Source organism: Quercus robur, chromosome 10, assembly GCF_932294415.1.
Source record: "Quercus robur chromosome 10, dhQueRobu3.1, whole genome shotgun sequence".
Classification (NCBI taxonomy): Eukaryota; Viridiplantae; Streptophyta; class Magnoliopsida; order Fagales; family Fagaceae; genus Quercus; species Quercus robur.
The window spans coordinates 4,514,881-4,529,385 of record NC_065543.1 but is presented as its reverse complement, the minus strand read 5'-3'; positions in this window follow the sequence as shown (position 1 = coordinate 4,529,385).

The following is a 14,505-nucleotide window of genomic DNA, read 5'->3' as shown; positions in this document are numbered from 1 at the left end:
TTTCTTAAGACTCGAAAAATGACATGGAGCACTTGTCAGTTGGCTACAACCTTCAATGGTCAACTCCTCAAGGCAAGGAAACACCATTAGGCCTGTTGTTGTTGCTGGCTCCATCACATCCGTCCATTCCACTAGATTGGGCATTTCGCTCAAATTAAGTTTTCTCAAAGCTGGGAAAAACGTAGTGCCATCACTTCCATTATTATTGTTACTGTAAAACTCAGTTCCAGTATGTCTTACACCATCCATACCTTCTATTGTAAGAACCCTAAGATGGGGTAGAAGCCCAAGAGTGGGAAGAACCTCACATTTTTTGCAATTCCTAAATTCGATCTCAATTAAATTGCCAAATTGCAAAATTCCATCCCAAGCATCAAGGCTTGTCAACATCCATGATGGGAATTTCTTTCCTCCAAAACCATCAATTGTTAAGCTCTTCAAACATCGATGAGGCTCGAGACCTTCCAACACCTCTTCATCATTCTCGTAGTTGCCTTCTCTTTTCCATATGGCCCAGTGAAATCGCAACATGCATATTTTGGCCTTTTCTCCCAAATTTGCTCTTCGGGCTTCTTCTTTATCTCTCACATGCTCTAGATTCCATAGGTTTAGTTTTCCTCTAAGTTGATTTAAGCATCCCAATTCCTCAATCCGATGACCTGCATCTTGACCCACAATAAAACATCGCAATGTTTGTAGACACGTCAATTGCCCTATATCCTTAAGTTTTCATTAAAGCTAGAAGGGATATAAATATGCCTTAAGTTTATCAATTGTTTTAGATCTTCAAGAGGCTCTCTGGCATATGGGCAACCTTCGATTCTTAAAGTTTGCAAATTGTAGAGTTTGGTTATGGACTTTGGTAATGCTCTGATGGATAAACTTGCGACACTGAGAAGCCTCAAATGTATTAGAAGGCCAACTGAGCTTGGCAATTCTTTTATAGTCTCCATTTAATTTTAGAACACGTAAGCAATTAAAATTTAAGAATGTGTTGCCAAGCACAACATTTTTAGAAACAAACTAGCTGCAATCCCGTGCGTTATGCGTGATAATTATTTTTATGGTGGTTTTATTAAAAAAAATTTACAATTTAAACTAATCTAATAACGAGTAATGTATTTTGTAATTATATTTTTATTTATTATAGGAACAATCATAAATGTAATATAGGAACAATCCAAAACACCAAAAAAAATGTAAACTAAAAAAAAATAATAAAAATTAACAATGATTAATTGAACCAATATTAGGATAAAATTTTGTTTTGATAATCTATTAGGGTTATTTTCTTTGTAGAAATTATAATTTCGGCCGCCCAAAACATATTATCAAATAAACAATTATTAGCAAATTCTAAGAATTAAATTTCTATACATGCATTGTTATAAAATAATAATAATAAAAATAAAATTGCAAAAGTTAACCCAAAATAGAGTTTTAAAGAATATAAAAAATTATCAACCTAAAGTAGAGATGCAAGAAAAATAAAAAAATCCACCAAAAAATTTATAGAGAGAGAGAGAGAGAGGGAACCTTTTTTTTTGTGAGGGAAAACTATGCATAGAATAGAAGAGATAGTGACAAATTTATAGTAAGAGAGTGTGAATAAAAAGAGACAAAAATAAAAGAAGATAAAGGGAAAGAGGAAGAATGATATTAATGTAGAGGATAGTTGGGAGATGAAAAGGTAAGGGAAGGAGAAAGATTGAAGAAGTAGTGGGGAGATGAAATGGTAAGGGAGAGAGAAAGGTTGGAGAAGTGTAAATATTAAAAAAATAAATGTTAAAAACAATTATAAGAAAATTGGAAAGAAAAAAAAATGAAAGGCTTCAACGTTTTGTTTTGTTTTTTGTTTTTTGTTTTTGTTTTTGTTTTTTTTTTTTTTTTTTTTTTTTTTTTTTTTCCTTCCTTTAAGCTGAAAAGGCTCACACAAAACCCTAAAGCTAAACTAAAAAGGTTTTGGGTTGGGCTTGATAGTGAAACTAAATAAATAAGAGATGGGCATGATTAATTATACAGATTTATTATAGGGTGATAGTGGAAGTAAATAAATAAGTAGTGGGCTGCATTTATAAGACTGAAAATTGTAAAAAGCATTTTAAAATTGTAGGACAAATTATATTTTAAAAAAGAAAAAAAAAATAAAAAAAATAACGTGGCAGCTGATATGGCACAACGTGAAAGCAGCAATATTAAACGCTACGCTTCAGCTTTTAGTAATATATAGATGTGCGCAATCTCCTAACATCATCTTTTGAAGATGGAATTCTTGGTACAATTTTACCATCAGATTCGATGAATAAATATCGTATGTGACTGATGTCACCCTCCAAATCCATATTCAAAAATAAGGTCTCAGATTTTGAAACTGAGAGTGCAAGATCATGTACCAAATCATGCATCTTGCAATTGATAATATTATCAAACTCATCCTTTTTCTCATCTTGAAATAAGGAATTTGCCAACAAGATATCAAAATACATGTTACCAATATCCTCCATTACCACACAACTTCCTTGAGATGGTTGAAGGAACCCTTCAGCCATCCAAAACTGAATTAACTCTTCCTTTTTAATCTCATAATCTTTCGGAAAAATTGAACAATATGCAAAGCATTTTTTAAGAGATGGTGATTGCAAATGATCAAAGCTCAATTTTAATATTGGTAACATCTTGTTGCTAAAGCCTAGAAAATTCCAAATTTTATTGCTTTGAATTGCTAGCCATTCACTTTTTTCATTTTTACGAGCCATTGTCCCTCCTAGGACTTTTGCAGCTAATGGGACCCCTCCACATTTTTTGGCAATATCATATCCAATTGTCTCCAAATCTGGAGTTAACCGAATTGAAGATACCATTTTCTTAATTATAGACCAACATTCATCTTCAAGTAGTTTTTCTAAGTGATATGAGGGAATTGTCTCCATGATTTTTGCAACATTGTCACTACGAGTTGTTACAATGATATTGTTTCCAATATTAGAATTAATTCCTAACAAACAACCGCTTTATTTATCCCATATCATATGATCTTCATTCCAGACATCATCAAGAATGAGAAGGTATCTTTTTCCTTGCAACTCTTTTTGAAGGTTTTGAAGTATTGCATTCTCACTTTGTAATTGACTTGACTTATTGGTAAGTGATTCAAGAATCTCTCTTAAAATCCTTTTTTCATTGAAATCGTTAGAGACACATACCCATATTGTTTTATCAAAATGTTTCTTTACTAGCTCATTATTGTACGCAAGTTTTGCGAAAGTTGTCTTTCCCAAACCCGCCATTCCAACTATAGGAAGGACTGAGAGTTGTTGATTGGTTGTACTAGTTAGCAAGTTCACTATTTCCAAAACATCATTTTGCCTTCCTATAACTTCTGAATGATTAAGAAAGGAGGTTGTCTCTCGGTTTGGGATAATTTCATTGTTAGTATCTACTGATTCCACTAACAATAATTTAGCAAAACCATACTTATTTGCCAGGTCTTCTACTCTTACCAGTGATTCCTGAATAGCCTTAATTTTGTCTGCCATTGGGAGGCGGAATAAACCGGGATTGGAGGTTGAACAGATATCACGTACCCTTCTCTTTCTTTGGTTTCCAACTTCTATCTTTTGCTGGAGACTCTCGTATGCAAACTCGTCCGGCACATCGTCAGCTTCATAAGCAACATCTTCAAGCATCTAGAGCCAAAGCTTCATAGACTCATCTCTCACTTGCCTTCTCTCGGCATCAGTCAGAACAGCTCAAATCATGGTTAATGATTGACGAATCCCTCTTAGCTCGTCCTCGCAACCCCAAGCACTGCTGATTAGCTTAGTAGCATATGAAATCAACTTACTTACAATTTCACCAGTGATCGAGCTCACAATTCCCTCAGTCATGGAGCTCACAATTTCCCTAGCCATCGTGCTTTGATGATAACTCAAATATAAGTCTAAAATTATTCATAAACTATTATCAATAGAAGAGTGAAACATTAGCTTGCGCAAATGACTTTTTTTTTATGAATCAAGAATTTATTAAACAAACAAATACACAATACAACAAGCTTCCTTCCTAATAACATCATCAAAACAGGAAGGACAACTACCCAACACAAAAGAACTAATGACTTTACAATTAAGAGACCATTTGGCTAAGGTGTAATAATCAAGAATTGTGTAATAATATATATGTGAATAAATATCGTTTTCTAATGATACGTAATTGTAAAGTGTGTAAATATTAGAAGTATCTAATTCCCAATGGACAAAGTTTGGCAAAGATTTTATTTTATTTTAATAATTTTGATGAAGGCAAGGAATTTTAACGTAGCATAAGGTTACAACTTTACTCAACATCTTTTGATTGTATATAAATTTTGACAAATTCATTGTTATATTACATTCTCTTCCTGTATCCTCTATGTTTGCAAAATTTTTAGAAGATAAAAAATCAATATTTATGTCATCAATCAAATGTTTAAATTTCAATTTTTTATAATGTGAAATTATGCATAAAAATTAAGTTTATAGATCGAATAATAAATAAAATTTAATTGACATGAAATTTCACATGTATGTTAAGAACATAAAGAACATGCAATTTAATCTTTAGATTTTTAAAATATATAGTCATGTACTCATGTTAATCCACTACAACAAAAAAATTTTATTACAAAAAAAAAAAAAAAAAAAATCGTTGCAATAACATCGAAGTCATTGCAATAGTTTATGCGAAGTGTTGCAATAAAATTTGAGGTAATAAGTTTGTGCTAAAAAAAATTTTGTTGCAATAAACCTTAAATATTTTAATGAAAATTTTGATGTAATAATATATTTGCTATTGTAATAAACAATTTATTACTTCAAATATCTTGTAGCAATAGGCTATTATTTCATGAATTTTATTACAATAGATTGTAAAGAATTGAGAAAAATAATTTAGGTTCAAATTATTGCAATGGTATATTTATTGTAATAGTTAATTTTTTCTTACAATAAATTGTAAAATAATTGGAATTAGATCATTGTAATAATATATTCATTGTAGCTTCATATTTGTCACTGCAATAGATTACAAAATAATTGATATTTTAGTTATTGCAATGTTAAATTTGTTGCAATAAGTCATCTCTTTGAAATTTCTATTATAATATATCGCAAAATATATAATTGGTATCAAGTTATTAGAATGGTTTCTTCAATTTAAGTTATTAAAAAAAATTAATTTCTTCAATTTAAGTTATTGCAAAAAAATTTCTAAATTCAATTTAGTATTAAAATCTTTATTGCAACTAAAAATTATAAATTATTACAACTAATTATTAATAATGTAATAATTTACTATTTTTAAGTTACTATTGCAACGACTTTTAATTTTTAGATATGATATTATGTCTAATACCCTATACTAATTTTGTTGTATTAACACTTGATGTAATAGACTTATTTTGGTGTAGTGATTCTTTAAATCAAAGTTGGAGGTTTAGGCTACAACTAAGTTTGGTGTCAACTTTGTCCATTATTAATTATATTAAGATGATCAAGTGAGCATTTAGACTTTCATTACCACAACAATTGTAGGGGAATTAGCAAAAAATGATCTGTTGGAAAGATGATTTAGTTAGATTATTTGAGAACAACAATTTTGTTCCTATACAAAGGGGAAGAAAAAAAAAAAAAATTTTCTTTCTGTACAAGGTGGAGGTATTAGGTTTAGGTTTGAGTTATAAAACATAAAAATTGATAGTAATAGTCATAATAGTATTGATGAAAACATAAATAAAAAGAAGAATATATAATTTCCAGAACAGAGTCTTACTTGAGAATATGAAAACTTGAACTTCGTCTTTGAGAACTAATGCACTTGATGATCTATGGTAATACGAAATTACAATTTTGGAATTTGAGATTACAACGAAATGGAAAATAGTACAAGTGAAAGAGGTTGGGAATTGCCAATGGAAGGAGATCTGGGAGGCTTTGGTGTTTTGTCTATTTCAGTTAAAAGTGGAGCTTTTCATGGGTGAGAAGGTAGACATTTAAGAGCATTCACATAAGGCTTTTTTTTTTCTTTTTTTTTTAATTTTATTTTAACATAACAACTTTTTTTAAAATATTATTTTTATATAAATTATCTATTTTACATTATATATTATTAAAATATTTATTTTTTATATATTTATTTTTCTTCATACGTATCAATTATTATCTATTTTCTTCTTTCATCTTCGATACACATAATAAAAAATAAAAAATAGAAATGTAAAATAAATAGTACTAGTGTATTTTTATACAATTTTATATATCTTGACGTGGATGAATTTTAGACTTAATTAACTAAAATATAATACTTTTCTTATCATACAAGCGCTCAAAATGCAAGTGCTCTTTATTAGTTCAAAATTGGTCTTGAACAGTTCAATGTGAACCCATCAACTCACTGAAACTCATAAATAAAAATTCTAGTAAGTAATGGAATTTCTAACACGTGGAAAATGGGTCAAACCCGAAACCCAATCCGACGCAAACAAGTTAGGTACAGGTTTGATCAATTGAAATGAGGGGTCAAAATACAATTTTTCCCTATACTCACTAAAAGTTTGCTGGCAATTTTTGTATGTACTTTAGATCATTTTCCAAATTTTTAAATAAATTTTTTAGTAAGAACGTTTTAGTTTAATTTGATAGGTACATTCTAGTATTTCCAACAAAAAATTTAGATCCAAATCCCCTTCCATAACTGTATCTATCAAATTACTCCTATTAAAATTTATTCTCATTTTTTATGGTAATTTATTGAAATTAATTGATCTAAATAGTTTTAAGCTGTATTATCCTGTGATATTATCTATAAATTGAGATATGGTTTTGTGCATGGTAGTTAGTTTTTATTGGTGTTCAATGCTTGTGTGTATATTATATTGTAGGAATCGTATTAAATTACTGTTTTGAATCTATTGATATGTATTGTCTAGTATTTCATGTTTTTTCAATTGTCATGTTACTAATTAGTTGATTAAAGTATTTTTAATATTTAGGTGAAAAACAGAGGGTTCATATAGGTTAATATAGCATATAGGTTAATCCAAATTTTTATTTTGATTTTTCATAGATCTAAAAAAAAAAAAAAATAGTGACTTCATTAAATTTAGGTTTGGTGTATGTTTGTATTCGGTGTCCACGTTTTGCATTTTGCATTTTGCACTTTTTTTTTTGGGGGACTAGCGCCTCTTACACTATTCATGGGACATAAACAGTGCATTAAGGCAAATGAACAATAATTTAAAAAGTGAATAGTAACTGGAAATTATTTTTTTTTTTATTTTTAGTTTTCAGTTTTCAACAAAATAAGCGGTATTCAAATGCACCCTTAGATACTTTTGATCTGAACCCAATCCTGATCTGAATCTGTCGTCTAATCATTTCTTTATTTCTTTTTTGGTTAAACAAAGCTCATAATAATATTAATTAGAAACAATCATTATCAATCTATTTACAAAAGGCTCAACTTTATACTAGGCAGGTCATTCAAAATATGCAGAGCAGGTCCTTTCTTCTCATGTTCACATTCACGCTTCAATAACTTTAACCTCAATTATTACAAATATTGACCACATTTGTATTTAGGTCAATCAATGCTTTTTACGCTAGCTTCTTTTTAGGTACATCATAGTTCGCATGCAATTCTCTTCCACCAATTTCACTGATACAATACAATGCGCATCCAGCACTTTCTACACTATCTCTTGCCATCTTCCAAGAAATTGCTCCTTTGGCAGACTCCTCCTGGATACAAATATTTTAGATCATCTAATTTTTTATGTAATTTGTTTAAATTATTTGATCTAAATAGTTGCAAGTTGTATTATTTTGTGATATATCATCTATTAGTTGAGATATCTTTTTGTGCACGGTTGTTAGTTTTGTACTGTTGTGTTGGGATGATCGTGTATCGTTGGATACAAGAATTGTATTGACTGTATTAGTATGTACAGTCTAATCCATAAGCATGTAATTACTTTATTTTTCTTTATTTTGCTTTGCCCAAAGCAAAATAATGTAATTACATGCTTATGAATTAGACAGTTCATACTAATACAGTGTGTGTATATATATATATATATATATTGTGTGGGGGATCATTATGTTTGCCTTCTTTCTCTTTAATTGTTTCATTTTTTTTTTCTTGGCTGAATCTTTAATTGTTTCATTTGATTGTTTCATTTATATCCTTTTATTATTATCAGATTTTATCTATAGGGTTCATGAGACTAAAACTAAAACCAAACTTTTTAGTGTGACCTATTTGATTGTAAATATTGTAAATACATATTTAGTCAAATATATATAATTATATTGCATAAGTGATTGCAAAAGAAATCATTAATTGAATTAATCCCAAATTTGTAAGAAAAATACTTATATATTTAAAACCTTTATAAGTTGTTGACTATTCATGTATCATATAATACAAGATATTTTATGTGATATATACAAATATTAAAAATCTAAGTCAAAAATACTATTCTAATTTTGAAAAAAATATATTTATGTAAAAATAAAATAAAATGCATGTTAATGGGATTTCTACCATGCAGAAAATAATGCATCACAAAATTAGGCTCAATTGGTGAGGCAAATAGGCAACCTTGTAAGGCCCCAAAGAAAAAGGGTCTCTAAATTTTTACCAATATTGATATCTTTGTACCACTAGAAGTATTAATTAAGTCTTATAATTCACTAATAAATAAAAGATAGTTTAAAAAAAAAAAAAAAAAAAAAAACTAGTTAAAGAAAACCTTTTTCATAGGACGTGACAATTTGTTTTTCTTAGTTTTAGACTGAAAGAACTCATTTAATCTTCCACATACAAATGCTAAAAAAACTCATTAATTTCCCACTAGTAAATAAATTTATACTCAAATTTTATTTAGAGATTCAAATGTAGAATTTTATTAAAATTTTTAATCATAATTTTTTAGTAATTTTTTGCTTCACTTAAGAAATAGTTTTTATTTTAGTTTTATAGTCATTGAGTAATACAATAAATTTGTTTTAATTTGTTATTTTATATTAAAAAATAGATTTTAAATAATAAAAAAAAAAACCAAAAGTTAAATAAATCTTCAACTTTATTTGAAGAAGTTGCCTTAGAGCATTAGCATTGGAGAATGCTAATGCCATATCTAAGGGAAATTTGGCATTTGCAGCCTTAAAATCATCTGCATCAAAGAATTGTAAAGGCAAGTATTGCAAATTTTTTTGCAATATTGCTACAGTGCAATTCTATCTTTAGAATTGCACTGTAACAGTATTGTAAAAAAAAATATATATATATATATTTTATCTCTGTCTCTCATCTCTCTCATTATTTCTGTTCTCTTCTCTCTCTTCTTTCTCTGTTTCTCCATCTACTCTCTTGTCTCTGAAGTTTCATCGCCATCCCCTGGGTTTTGGATTTTGGAGGTTGGATCAGTGTGGATCGGCGAGCTAGGTTTGGATTGGTGGGCTGGGATCGGTTGATGGTGGGTTTGAAACGGTGGATTTGTTGATCGATGGGTGGATGGGTTGGGTTGATCATCAGTAGCTCCAATGGTGGCTTCGGTGATGATTTTTTTTGAATGGGTTTGCTCCGATGATGATTTTTTTTTTTTAATGGGTTTGCTCCGGTGATAATTTTTTTGATCGGTGGCCTGGGTTTCAAATCGGGGGCGTGGGTTTCTGATCGGTGGCTTGGGTTTGCTGATTGGTGGCTTGGGTGGTGGGTGTGGTGGCCGTTGTTGGCTCCAACTGGTTTGATGATTTGTGTGTTTGGCTCTGTTGATGGTTTGTGTTTGTGTGTGTGGCTTTGTTGCTGGTTTGATGGTTTGTGTTTGTGTTTGTGTGTGTGGGTGTGGTGATGGGTTTGGATAGGTTGATCGGTGTATCATAGGTGTGTGTGTGTTGTGTGTTGAACCGGTGCTAGAGGTTGAGAGAGAGAGAGAGAGAGGAATAAAAATGACTACTAGAAAGCCCAGGAAAATGGGACTGAAAAACGGTTGGAAAGAAATAATAAAGAAAGGTTAAAAAATAATATTTTAATAAAAATAGAGTTTTGGGATACTAAAGGTATTGTAAAATAGTATAATATATTAATAAAGTGACTTTTTAGAATGATAAAATAGAATAGCATTGGAATTTTCCAATGCTAATGCTCTAACCACAATGTCTTAAGTGAAGAATACAAAACTGAAACCTAATTCAACCCAACTGAGTCTTCATTTATCCTCAATTATTACAACCGATTCCATTGTTGGTTGATAGTAGACTCACACAATCACACTCACACTATGCATGGGGCACTTTCGTCTTTATATATTGTCATCTCATCTTTCAAGAAATTGTGAGGGCCCGTTTGATAATATTGTTCTATTAACGTTGTTTATATTTTTTGGAAATACGTGTACATAAAAAAGTGTGTGAAATACGTGTAAATGTTATTTAAAAACTGAAAACTGTTATTTAAGTTATGGTACCAAACACCCCCTTCCTCGCATACTCCTTTTAGATGCCACTACTTGGAATAATAATATTTTGATCTTTAGTCCATTTTTATATTGATTAATCGATTAATTTATATGTTTAAGAGAGAAAAACTCATGGATTGATCTAAGCTAGAAGACAGACAAAATAAATAAAAATTCTAACCCAACTTCACCTTCACGCTTGAATAATTTTCAGCCTTGCGTTATTGGAACTTTTGACTACTTGTGCCATTCCTCAATCAACACTTTGCACTTTATCTTCTTTTGAAAGAAAAAAAAAAACTTAATCTAATTTTTTTATTAGTGTAAATATGTTATTTAGAATATTTTATATTTTTAAAAATACAGCATCATTTTAGTATACATACGGAAAGTTCATCACTGTAATTGAAAATATTCCAGGACTAACATATTCATAATGTTTGATTTCTTTAAACGTGTTCGACGAATTGTGACTACTACAGTTTGAAAACTGTTTATTTAGTTGAAACTGAAAACATTTTGCTAAAATTACTGTAGATAAAGTTAAAAAATAGTTGAAAAAATACAGTGAGACCCATGAATAATATCAAAAAAATGCAATAGAACCCTTAAATAGTAGCAAAAATAAGCTGAATAATAGTAAAAAAAAACTAAATAGTAAAAAAAAAAAAAAAAAAAAACTAACTTTTTAAACAAATGCCCACGCAACTTCTATATCAAACCAACGTACATCTCTAACCATCACAAAAGTGATATACAAAGCCTATAATAAGCTAATTCCATAACTCAATATTATTCATAGATAAGTCATCAAGAACATCTACCGTTGGATTGGGTATATCCGGGGTCAACTTGACTGGCTTTGGTCAATATAAATGTAGTAGTCTTCCTCATGTGCAGTCGCGACTCCAGGAATATTTTTCAAGGTGTTCTTGGATAGGCTTGCTCTGTTACAATTTTTTTTTTTCTTTAGATTCTCTATTACAATTTTTTCTTTTTTAGATTTTAGTTAAATTTTTTTTTTAGCTTTTTCTTTTTGCTTGAAAGCAATGTTATGAATACTGTTTTGGACACTGTTTCGATTTGTTTAGTGGAACGGAATATTTTGGTACTGATCTATTTCAACGTACCATTTCAGGGTATTTCGGGATTTCTAAAAAAAGTTAAAAATAATATATATTTATATTTATATTTTCTTATACAACATAAAATTATTGATCCAAATAAGTAAACCTCAAATAAAACAAATCGTTTAGTTTTTCTTTTTTGACACTCAGATCATTTAGTTATTACATAACAATTACTGTTTTATAATATTAAAACATAAATATGTAATTAAATAATAAAAAACAACAACCAAAAATAGTACAATAAGAAGAAGAAGAAAAGGAAGAAGAAGAAGTAGGGGCGACCTTTGCGATGGCTGGATTTGTTTTTTAGGCATTCGACGTAGGTAATGACATGTTGTGCTGACGAGTTTGTCCGTTTAGGGTTTTTTCTTTTTTTCTTCTAAAAACTGGCACCGGCTGAAATGTAACAAATAATCCACCAAAATTTAATTTTGAGAAATGATATGTCCATGGCATTTTCACAACATTTTTACAACAAATCCTAAGTGGTAGGTTGTTACTGGTTATTATTGTTGTCATAAAAAAGTAATCTTAGTGCTAGGTTCAAATTTGAACTAATAACAACTAACTACTTGTGATTTGTTATGAAAATATTGTAAAAATGTTGTGGACATAGCATTTCTCTTTAATTTTATTGGCATAAAAAAATTTTGAGGGTGTTCCTTTTTTTTTTTTAAGGGTAGATAAATAAAAAAATATTTAATTATTACTGTAGGGACACGATTCTCAAACGGCCCAACAATGACATTGGGCTCGCGCGTGACGGATCCCTCACAATAAAATTTGTAGAGAGTGGGCTTGAAAGGCTAGCGTTGGGTCACGGGGCGTTAGTATAGGCCGGACCTTAGATAAACCTAGACTAGAAAAGGCTTTAGTCCGGATATCCAAGCCCAATAACTTTATAAATTGAGGGATTGGACTCCTCGGATCATGTCCGAGGAGCACTAATGTTTTTCTCCGGTTGCCCGTCGATGGGTTTTCCATGGTGGAGCGCATATATTATCCGGGCATTCCCATTCCTGGAGTTTTTTTTCAGGAAGTGAGATGGGGTTGCCCACTAATTAGTTTACCTTTCCTTTTATACTAGCCTACGTTTGTTGTCCCTCGTCCACGTGTAGGGTCAATTTTTCCAGGACTGATATTTGTCCCGTCAATCTAATCCCCGAATTGCTGGGGATTGTTAATAAAGCCTAAAAATCAGGTTCTGTTAGGTGCGATGTCATATCAATGAAGGGTATTAAGGACTATTCCCCCGAGATATTTTCTGATCTTTTAGGTTTGCTTGTATGCCCCTTTTCATCAATGAGACTTTGGGTCTGCCGAGGACTAAGCTGTTCTCGGCTATATCTTCGGGCCACTTTGGGCCTACTATTTTTGAGCCTGGGCCCTGGCTTCCTTCAGTTTGGGGCCTGCGGATTCCCTATAAGTGAGCGGGCCGAGCCCACAAACTATTGTGCCCCACATTAACCCCTCAAAACCCTGCTGTCCAACGTCTTAGTTGGAAAGGTGGGTTTTGGTAATATCAAGCCTTTATTGCGGTTCATTCAATTCAGCCCTTGATCAACGTTTGCGACTCTTCACTTCCCCGAGGGATGCGCCGGTCTACAAGACATTTCCCTCAATTTGCGCACATTGCCATTATGCCGTTTGGTTATCTGTAGCGTGCCTTTAATATTTTCCCATTTACGAGACCTCCCCGATCTAACGGTTACCGATGGCGTGGGAGAATGAAACGGCGCGTTCTTCTTTATAGATTTCCTTGGGGATCTGATCGTGGTATATATCCTTTTCTCCCTATATAAAGAGAGAAGACAAAAGGCGATTCTCTCATATCTGAATCCCTCAGGCCCTTCTCAGAATTCACTTCCTCCATCCGGTTATTCCCTATCCCATAATACATCCACCATAGTAGTCAGCCATGAATAAAACCTTCCTCTCCCAGAAACGCCATGTCCTAACAAAACTTGAGATGGCTCGATCGGGGCAGGGATGGCGAAGACTCAAGATTTGCCTCCCCATTCTTTTAGCCAAAATCCGAAGCAGGGACCCGTCACATCTCACTTCCGGTGTGACTGAGTCAAAAACCTCCCTTGTCATCTCCATCCGCTCTCTCATGAGCATACCTAATATGGCTCCAGTGCGCTAAGAGTTAAGATTGAGGCAGGGACTAAACGCCCTGGCTTCTTCCTCTCTTTGTTCACTGGCGCCATCCTTTGATTCCCCTTCTCCCTCTTTTGCTCCTTTTTATTTTCTTCATCTCTTCCCTCTTCTTCTCCTCCTTCTTGCTCATGTCCTCCATCTTCTTTTCCCTTTGCTCTCCTCAGCGACAAGAGCTTGCTGAAGTGCTTCCATGTGTTCCAATTCTTCTTCCTTCTCCTTCTCATTTTCTATATAAGGCCCTTCTTCTGATATGAGCAGTACTGAGGCAGAGATTTCAGAGAGACTTTGAAGGCGAGTTTAAAGGACACCTGACGGTTTACTTATCTGTACTACGGATGTTATTACTGCTTCGGCAGTTAATTTTTGTATAGGCTTGTTTAAGCCCTTCCTTGTACGTTGTAATAATTTTTTATATTAATAAAAGTTACTGTTATTCTATTTCGCATGTTCTGTTTATATGTTTTAATAAATTTGCAAGCTCTGCTCAGCACAGTAGTATAGCATTGGAATCAATAACAACTAAGGCCAAAATACTCGCTAATGAAAAGACGCCATAATAACTTTAACCAAATTATTATTCGACATAACAATCCGACCAGTTAAGAACGAGACTTACCTTAAAATTAGTCGAGGTGGGGACTAAATGTTCGATAAGGTGTAAGAAGTAGTTATCCGAGGACACGTCACCTTCCCAATGAATAATTTCCTTAGGCTAACGAT